Raw genomic sequence first — 8,798 nt, 5'->3', positions numbered from 1 at the left:
TCTGAGTTTACCCCCTTCCCTTCGCCTTTAAATAATTAAGACCGCCCCCAGCGAACCAAAATGAGATGTCACTCAAGTTACAAAGCTAAAAACAAAAGTCCCTTACTTGAGCGAAGGGAGCCACTTCAATCTGAAATTACTTTTCCTTTAAATTAGGGAGCAAAGCGGGGAGACGGAAAGGGGCCTGATGAGAATACAGAAAGAAGAGTGATTTCAGATACTTTCAAATTTTAATGGAAAAAGACTGACGTGCTCCCTAAGTTAGGTTTTCCCACCCAAATCCGACCAGAAATAAGCTCGGCAGTACGAATGTTTTTCGTTTTAAGCTCGCCCTCCCTTTTGACATCAATCTGGCGAATCCAAGTCAAAAATATCTTCTTGCACCAGTGTGTTTGGCTCGGGGAAAAGGCCAGCAGAATCCCCCAGCAGTCCGAGCGGGCTTGGCTAGGCAGCAACCCTCCAGGTTGTAGAAGTGGACAAGACGCAACGCCTTTCCACTCCGCAACCCCCCACACGCCCTGCAGTCCCTGGTGCCTCAAATTGAACCCGGCTGGCCCAAGGCGCCCCTACGAGGCCCCATCCATCCCGAGTTGTGCGTGCGAAGCGCGGCCAGCTCCGCGAAAACTTAGCTGTGTCACGCGAGGGAGGAGGGAAATTATTCCTGAAAGGGGAAAGGTAATTCCAGGGTGCACATTTCACCCCCTCCAAGGCAAAAGTCACCCAGGAGGCTGACATCCTCCCCTAGTCTCCCCTTCAAACCAGTCTCCAGGCTGTTCGGGGAGTTGCCTTTTGAAGTTCAATTTATCTTTGAAACATTCAATAAAAAATGATGAGGCACTGTCAGTCTTTTGGTCTCCCGACCCCCAGCCTCGCCTCCGAGGTGTGTGTCTGTTGAGGGGCGGGGGCGGCACTGGAAGGTTCGAGGGTTAGTCCATAGCCCTTTTCTTGCCCTGGGGGCCATGACGTGAAGACCCAGCTGGAGCCTGCCTGGCGGCTGCCTCCTTCCCCACCCCCCAACCCCCACCCCCTGGAGCCCGCCAGCCCGGCCCCACGTCCCTGTCACCTTCAGGCCTCTTGAATGACCGGAGAGGAGGACACCCCCTCCCTTCCCTCATCCTGTACTTGGAAGGGATCGAGGTCGAGACCTTTTGGAGAGCGGGGCAAAGCCCCTTCCATCTCTGGCCAGGCACGTGGGGACCCCTACGGCCTCCTCTGCGATATCTCCCGGGGGTGGGAGGGAAGACAGACAACCAGAGTGTGTTGGTGCGGAGTTGGGGGGCGGCGGGGTGCGCTGCGGGGGTGGCAGGGCCAGAGCCGAGATGGGGCCTGGGGACCTTTGAGGCGGGGGCTCCCCCGAGGACTGGGAGATGTTCAGGGCGCGCACCTTCCGCGCAGCGGCTACAGCCTGAAGGGGCCAGCTCTGGATCCAGCGACAAGGCGCGGTGTCCGCGCCTCTGAGAAGGTGGTGGTTGGCTGGTGGCGCCCAGCGGCGCTCTCTCGAATTGGGGAAAAAAGAACTCAGCCTCAAAGAGGGAAGAAATGCTTTTCTTTTCTCTTCTTTCTCAGTCCAAATTTGCTTACCTCCTCCCCTCTCTCCCCCCGCCCCCGATTTGGGGACCCTGCTCAGATGTGTGTCCAGTCTCTCTTACTGGCGTTCTTTTTTTTTTTTTTTTTTAAATCTCCTGTGTATCTCATTTGTATATTGTGATGTTAATGAGTAACTCCTGTGGCGCTGATGGACAGGGGTGGAGGGGATGAACGGCTCGCAGTCTCTCTGGATTTTGCTGCCTATTACTCACCTGGCGCCGGTCGCAATCTCGCCGCAGGCTTTATGGTGGCTGCGGCCGCCCCAGAGGCCACTCAGGGCAGGCGCCTTCGCCTTTTTTCTAGGCTTCGAGTGCCACCTATCTGTCTTGTCTACGAATGCGTCCAGGTCGCCGCAGTGGGCTTGGCACCCCAGCGCCTCTCGGGTTCCGGAACTTGGGCACTTCGCCTTTGCTCCTTCTCATTCCCCCCAACTCCTAGCCCCACTCCCCTCCTCCTCCGTCCCCAGCCCCATTTTCAGCCTCGGAAGAAGCCGCCTTCCCCTCTTTCCTGGATATCACTTTCACTCCTGTTTGTGCCTCAGATGAGAAAAACAGTCCTGCCCTCCTCTGGGTTTCCAAAGAATGTTAGAAAATTCAGTGCGGGAACCCTGGCTCATAGTTCTCTGGACAAGTTCCTTGCTGCTTCTTGTAGATATCTCTAGACCCTTGTTCTGGACCCCGCCTGGCAGGAGATAACCTGAATTCACGATGGGTGGATAGAGAAAGGATACCTCCGTCCCCAACATACACACCTCAAATTCTGCCCTGGGGACAACTTCCTTGTACCAGGGCTCTCTTTTTTACTCTACAACTTTGGAAGTTTTTGTTTTTTAGCCTGGCCGAGTCTACAAGGACAAAGGCCATGACTCGCGGGAGCAGCAGTCCCTACGAGGGTCAGCCTGCAGGGCCCAGCGCCTTCGTGATTTGTAGATTTAAGGTGACAAATGCGGGTGCCGGTCAGAGGCCTCCAACCCCTGCCTGTCGGGAAGGTCGGCTCCAGTCGGGGCTGCGCCCTGGCGTCTGAGACCGGCGGAGGGGAGGGGATGGGGTCGCCTTTTGCTGTGCTTTGAGCCGCGGGTGAAGGCGTCCGGGTTCCTGCTGACCTCCCGGCGCTAATTGCAGGGGCCGAAGGGCGCGCTCGGGCAAAGGCAGGGGTCACGACCTTGAGGCTCCCTCCTCCCGAAGTCCCGGCAACCCGAAGGAGCCGGGTGTGTGCAAGAGGGAGTGTGTGTGTGTGTGTGTGTGTGCGCGCGCGCGCGCGCGCGCGCGATTAGGGCCTCTCTCTATATCTGCGCTGTTCTGGGACCCACCCTTTCTTGGCGGGGACAGTTCCCGACGTGTAGGTCCTTAAAAAAAAATTCCATCCAAGAAGGAAAACCCAGGTTCTGACCTTTCCCCTAAGCCAGCAGACAGATAGCCGCCTTCAGGCTGCTATGAGAGGCTTGCAACGCTTCACGACAGCGCGCTTTCTGCCTCGCTGGTTTCCAATGTAACCTCACGGCAACCAGCCAAGAGAGTGGCTGTTGGGGTGCAGCTGCGAGGCCGCCAGCGGCGACCTGGGCTCTTCTGTAGGTAGCCCAGTATGGACTCCTATCTATGGGTAGCTCTTGGGTGTCTGTGTTCTGGGACCAGGAACTGCAGGTGTTAGAAGGATATGTGTGTGTTTGCGTGTAGCTGTGCGTGCTCCATCTGTAGCTGTCTCTTCCAATTTGGGTTTAGAAGTTCATGCGCAAGACAGTTCCGGATGTAGATGCATTTGGTTGTTTTATAATCAAGATGCGTATAATCAAGAAGTATATGTTGCAGATGTCGGCGTTCAAAGTACACGAAACAAGAATAATATAAATACTTGGCATACAAGGGGCACGTGCACAAGCCAGGCACTCAGTGAAGCACCCCATAAAAGTGACCCCCTTTAGCCTTCACAGTTAACCCTATAAAGTATATATGATCTTTATCTCTGTTTTATAAGAGAGGAAACTAAGGCATAGACCGTTAAATCACTTACCCAAGATCCACTGGGGAAATTATGGAGCCAAGATTCAAACCGAAGTGGGCTCCAGGATCCACTGTAATTCCCTTTCCTAATTCAGGTGGAGGTGTAAGTACCTGCGGTGCATATGTCCCGGATTTACAGAAATCTGAGGGGATGTTCTGGATTTTGGAGTGCGTCGCGAGCTTTTTTTTTTTTTTTTTTTTTTTTATACGAGAACGTTTAAATTTCTTTGTACATCTGTCGTGCAATGTACAAGGACAGCTTTTATTTCAGCGTCCCACTCCCCGGCCAACCCTCTTCTGTGTCCCGGGACACCCGTCCCAGCTAAGACCGCGGTTTTGGGGCCTTTGTTCCCAGGTAGAGGAAGAGAGAGGTTGAATGGGGAACGCAATACTCTATTTAAAAATGCCTGCGGCGGGGCACTGAAGCTGATCGCGTTCTGTTCCTGATCTGAGCCGCCAGGGAAACCGCGGGGGAGAGGAAATTACAACAGAGCTGGCGTGCGCCGGGGCCGCAGGACGACCACCACGCTGACGCCGGGGTTTCCCTCTCCCGCGGGGTCTGGAAGCAAGACTTGGGCTTTGGGTGTCTGAGGCTTTCTCTACTCGCCTCAGATCCTCTCCCGCGTCCCTAGCTGTGTTCTGTCTACCCAGGAGCGAAGGCCGAGCGCAGTCCGGGGACTGCAGGTGGAGACGCCGCAGGCACAGAGATCTTCCCTCTTTCTGTGTTCAACCCTGCCCAGCTTCCAGTAACCTACAAAATTTTAGTTTTTTCTGCCCTCTCACTTCCAACGTTTTGGTCCCAGCTAGAAGCCCAGGGGTTCAGCTGGTGGAAAGAAGGATTCTACCGAGAAACCGGCGAGGGTGTGCCAATATGGTGCAGCCCTGCGAAGGAAAAGCGCCGCCTGGTTACCGGGCGATGCGGCCCAGGTTCCCGCAGCCTGGACAGCTGCAGGCCCCACGGCCCTAGACAGCCAGAGCTTGGGTCTGGCTGCACATTGGGTAAGGGTGGAAATAAGTGGCTTGAGTAGGGAATAGCACCTGCCCCCAAAACGTAAGGCTCTTCTGTGCCGCGGCTGGGGTGAATTCTGACTGCCTTTGGGTCCTGGGTCTCCCCAAAGCGGGGAATAAGACTCAGGCGCAGTCTCTGGAATGGGGGGCAAAAGAGAGGAAGGTTTTGGTGCGGGTGGAACCCAACCAGTTGGAATCTGGACGGGTACTGTCCGGGCGGTCCGGCTCTTCCCCTCACTACCCCCACTCCCACCATGGCCCCCCCATTCCAGCGCTCCCAGTCAGCCTGTCTCTTTGAGCTTTTGAAATGCGATCCCCGCGCCACTTCGGTTTCCCGCTAATGACCCAGGCTCTGGTTTCGGGTTGGGGAATTTCACCCGGAAGACAGACTGGCTTCCCCAGGCCCGCACAGTCAACTCTAGCCTAGGTGCTCTTCGCGCCCGTGCGGCGGGCCCAGGAAGGTCCACCCCTTGTCTCCCAAAGGTCCCCAAAGCGTCAGGAACACCGCAGGCACGGAACTGACAGTCGGGCGCGAACTTTTTTCCTAACACTTTTGCGCATTGTCCACCCCAGTCCCCACCGCGGGCATCTTTGACAAAACTTTTTTTTTTTTTTTTCTTTCTATGCCGGGACCAGGAGCCCTTCACTCGCGCAGAAGCGCCAGCTGTCTCCGGTCGTTACCTTAGTCACCCTCAACCTCCGACCCTCCCAACCCAGGCATACAGCCGCAGTGGGAGCCTGTTAGAAGCACCAGCGCTGAATATGTATCCGCCAAATGGTGCACCCACCACCCCAACCGACACCCGGCTTTCCCCCCACCCTGCCCCCCGGGCACCCACTCCTCCAGAGCCAGCACCCTTGAGCTAATTGGGGATGAGTCCCAGGGCTAGGACTTCGAATAGGAAGAGAGTGCTCAGGACTTCCCGTGAATCCCCTGAAATCATACGCAGGTTTGTTATTGTGCAGAGGTGCACATTTCTCGACGGGATCCTACAATTTATCTCAGATTCTCAGAAGTGTGTGAGCCCAAACAAATTAAGACGCTCCCATCACTGCTCCGGGAACAACACGAAATGGGAGGATTGGGGAACATTTAAAGTGGTCCCTAACGATTCTAGTCTTGGCTAAGCAGAATTTAACTTTAGAAGTTTTCTCTTTGTGTCTCTCAGGCAAGGACGCTCTTTCCTTGCTTATCTTAAATAGTCTCCAGACCCCAAGGCCTCGGGCATTGTATAATTTGTTGAGTAATTAATGATATTAACTTATCAACTCAATGGTTATGAACAATCATTATCGCCCTCCAATGAATTCTATGTTAATTTCCTGTTGCTAGGGCCACCCCCACTGGGCTATCACAGGTAATAAAAGGAAACCACTTTTCATAAAACAACGTTGCTTTTTAGTAGGTGCCTCCCACCTCAAGATCAAGGGTAAAACGAGCTACAGGGAGTCCACTTCATGGAGAGACTATTGGGGTCCAGGTTGAGGGTTCCCTGGCCCCTGCACCCCCACACCTTCCACCTCCACATACTTCAGGATGACATTTGCTATGGACAGGTTTCACCCATGTTTGGGTCTTCAGAAAGGCTTAGTTCTTTCCATACCTGGTGTGTGTGTGTGTGTGTGTGTGTGTGTGTGTGTGTGTGTGTGTGTGTGTTTTACCCTTATTCTTGTGATTACTTGGAGAGGGGCTTGAATTTTGGAAAATCAGAGTGGATAGTTTGGAAGGGGGTAGTTTGGGGCCTGAGAATCACCTGAATCTTTTCCTTGGGGCAAAAATGAACAAGCGGGAGGCTTGGACCTCTTTCAATGCAGGTAATTCCCTTTCTCTTCATTGCTCAGCAAAGCCTAGAACAAAGTAGGCACCTGCCTGAAACATGTGTGGGTGAAGTTTAAATGTGCCCAGGGGTTCCACTAGTTTGGAAGGCAGAGGTTATAGTGGTTCCAGTGGATGTATTTTCTCTCTGTCATTGTCTCCTTCTTGTGTCTCTTTCACTTTTTATTCAGGCAGACATACCAACCACACATGAAAATTCACAGACATAAAGGAATAGTGTAGACACTGCAGAATGTTCAAGGGAAAAGATAGTTATTCCTCTTTCCTCCCCTCTGTTAAAATAGGATTACAGGGAAGTCCCTTGTCACTCTTAGGCCCTGACTAAATAAATGTCTCTTGGCGGTGCTTGGCCACTTAGGGATGGATTTCTTCCTGGCGTCAAGGAAATCAAGACAATTTTCAAACAAAATGATGTAAACCAAGGCTACCCACTCCTCTCCACTGCCACCATCCCACCCCCAACACTTCTGTTTCAGTTGTTGCAACAAGAAATTCTCCTGCCCACCTCTATTCTACTCCAAACTTCCCTTCAAGGCAAATCACAAAAGTATGGATGATGAGGCCAGTGTTGGGTGACAGCCTGTGTCTGCCTCGTCAGCAGCTGGGGACATAATACCTTTTCTCTATTTGTCAATAAAAAGGTCATTTCTTCACTGGTTTTCCTTGCCATTAAAGTTCTTCTGGTGTTATTTCTTCCATTTCTTGAAACATCCTTGTCTCTGAGGTGGGGCAAAGACGTCAAAACAGAAAGGGAGGACTGCAGTCTGTGAGCACTACCTCTTGGTTCCTCCTGAATGGGGAGGGGGTGGAGGTGGAGTATAGGGGAAATGCAAACTACCTGTTTTGCAAAGATCAAGGAAGAGAGGATACATAAATAAAAGAAACGCCAAGTGTTTGCCTCTGCCTTTGCTAAGATGCTGTTTTGCCGCCATCTGCTGGTGTCATGGGAAAGTGCATGAGGCTTTTCTAATACTTCTGGGCGGCTGTCACATACTCATTTATCTATCATTCATTTATTCAGCAATTAATCATCACCGGGACATGCTCTCTGTTCTCATGGAACTTGCATTCCAGTGAAGCAAGCCCCGCGGCCATTCCCTGAAAACTAAGAGATAGAGAGAATGTGTGTCCTTTGGCCAGGTGGCTTAACTTTTCTGGGTCTGAATTCCTTATAAAATAAAAGTGGAATAATGATACCCACATCCTTACAGGCAGATGTGCTGTAAAGAGCAAGGGACAAATATCCTTGCAAAGCACCTGCTCCGTCAGTAGTTTCTACTTCCTTCCCCTTTCGGGAATTCCAGCAAAGGCAGAATTTATTTAGGTAGCTTTGTGTGTGTGTGTGAGGCAGGGTCTCAATCTGTCACCCAGGCTGGAGTTCAGAGGCACAATCTCAGCTCACTACTTCTACCTCCTGGGCTCAAGCAATTCTCCCACCTCAGCCTCCCAAGTAGCTGGGACTGTAGGCTTGTGCCACCTTGCTCGGCTAATTTTTTTGTATTTCTGGTAGAGACAGGGTTTTGCCATGTTGCCCAGGCTTGTCTTAAACTCCTCAGCTCAAGCAATCCACCGGCCTCAGCCTCCCAAAATCCTGGGATTACAGGCGTGAGCCACCATGTACAGACTTACTTAGCACTTTTTCCCTCTTGAGCGTTCTAGAAAATTGCTTCATCTCCTATGCCAATTTCCAATTTCACCAATCTCCATCTATTTAATTCAACTGATATTTATTTATTTATTTATTTATTTATTTATTTGCCGAGACTGAGTCTTGCTGTGTCGTCCAGGCTGGAGTACAGTGGCGTGATCTTATCTCACTGCAACCTCCACCTCCTGGGTACAAGTGATTCTGTCTCAGCCTCCTGAGTAGCTGGGATTATAGGCATGTGCCACCACACCTGGCTTATTTTTGTATTTTCAGTAGAGATGGGGTCTCAGCATGTTGGCCAGGCTGGTCTCGAACTCCTGACCTCAAGTGATCCATCTGCCTAGGACTCCTAAAGTGCTGGAATTACAGGCATGAGCCACTGTGCCTGGCCCCCATATTAATTGAGTCAAGATTCAGTGTGTGGGTTTAAAATACTCCAAGATGAGTAAGATGAGGTTGGTCTTCCAGTTAGCTGTCTTTTTTTACGAGGCCTCCTGGTACCACACTTACTGAGAGAGGTCTGGGATGATTGTGCCAATTCTAGCTGCTGCTAGCAGCCTTTCCCACCAGTGGTAATCCTGGCATTATGGGGTTCCCCAAATCCACTCCTGACTGCCTCCCCTCAAACCCATTGGTCATATCACACAGGACCTACCCCAGGGCCCTCATCAGCTTCCTGCTTCAGTGACTTCTGTGGCATCAAGTCAAACCTTCCCTGCCT

The sequence above is a fragment of the Macaca mulatta genome, chromosome 11 (assembly GCF_049350105.2).
Source record: "Macaca mulatta isolate MMU2019108-1 chromosome 11, T2T-MMU8v2.0, whole genome shotgun sequence".
Lineage (NCBI taxonomy): Eukaryota > Metazoa > Chordata > Mammalia > Primates > Cercopithecidae > Macaca > Macaca mulatta.
Note: the sequence above shows the minus strand (reverse complement) of the source record.